The sequence below is a fragment of the Equus quagga genome, chromosome 2 (genome assembly GCF_021613505.1).
Source record: "Equus quagga isolate Etosha38 chromosome 2, UCLA_HA_Equagga_1.0, whole genome shotgun sequence".
NCBI classification, from domain to species: Eukaryota; Metazoa; Chordata; class Mammalia; order Perissodactyla; family Equidae; genus Equus; species Equus quagga.
In genome coordinates this window covers 158161324-158162844 of record NC_060268.1, presented here as the reverse complement: position 1 = coordinate 158162844, position 1521 = coordinate 158161324, and positions in this window count along the sequence as shown.

Sequence of the window (1521 nt, the reverse complement as noted above, 5' to 3'; positions counted from 1 at the left end):
CTGTCAGCAATGTATATGGGTTCCAGTTCCTCCACATCCTCACCAATACTGGTACAGTTGTATACCATCCCAGTAGATTTGAAGTGGGTGAAGTGATGTTCCAATCTGGTTTTGATTTGCATTTCCTTGATGACTAATGATGGTGCCCATTTGCATATTTTCTTTAGAGAATTGTCTATTCTGATCCTTTGCCCATTTTTTAATTGGGTTATTTGTCTTTTTATTATTGAGTTGTAACAGTTCCGTTCTTATATAGGCTGTCTTTTCTCTTTCTTGATAGTGTCCTTTGAAGCATAAAAATTTTAAATTTTGACAATGTCCAGTTTATCTATTTTTTTTTCTTTTGTTTCTTGTTCTTTTGGTGTCGTATCTAAGAAACCATTGCTTAATCCAAGGTCATAAAGATTTACACCTATATTTTCTTCTAAGAGTGTTATACTTTGAGCTCTTACATGTAAGTCTATGACCCATTTTAAGTTAATTCTTGTATATGGTGAGAGGTAGGAGTTCAACTTCATTCTTTTGCATGTGGATATCCAGTTATCTCAGCACTGTTTGTTGAAAGACTATTCTTTCCTCTTTGAATGTCTTGGCACCTTTGTCAAAAACCAACTGAATGTGAATATGAGGGTTTATTTCTGGCATCTCCATTCTCTTCCATTTGATCTATATGTCTATCATTATGATAGCACCATACTATTATAAATACTGTAGTTTTGTAGTAAGTTTTGAAATTGGGATGTGTGTGTCCTTCAACTTTGTTCTCCTCTTTCAAGATTGTTTCACTTATCTTGGGTCACTTTTTTTTTGAGGTCATAATAGTTTATAACATTGTGAAATTTCAGTTGTACATTATTATTTGTCAGTCACCATATAAATGTGCCCCTTTACCCCTTATGCCCACCCCCTCAACCTTCTTCTCCTCTGGTAACCACTAATCTGTTCTCTTTGTCCATATATTTGTTTATCTTCCACATGGGAGTGAAATTATACGGTGTTTGTCTTTTTCTGTCTGGCTTCTTTCACTTAAAATAATACCCTCAAGGTCCATCTGTGTTGTTACAAATCGGACAATTTTGTCATTTTTTTATGGCTGAGTAGTATTCCACATGCACACCACATCTTCTTTATCCATTCATCCGTCAGAGGGCACTTGGGTTGCTTCCATGTCTTGGCTATTGTGAATAATACTGCAATGAACATAAGGGTGCATTAAGTCTCTTTGAATTGCTGATTTCAAATTCTTTGGATAAATACCCAGTAGTGGGATAGCTGGATCATACGGTATTTCGATCTTTAATTTTTTGAGAAATCTCCAGACTGTTTCCCATAGTGACTGCACCAGTTTGCATTCCCACCAGCAGTGTATGAGGGTTCCCTTTTCTCCATATCCTCTCCAGCATTTGTTTTTTTTTTTTGTCTTGGTAATTATAGCCATTCCAACAGGTATAAGGTGATATCTCATTGTAGTTTTGATTTGCATTTCCCGGATGATTAGTGATGTTGAACATCTTTTCATGT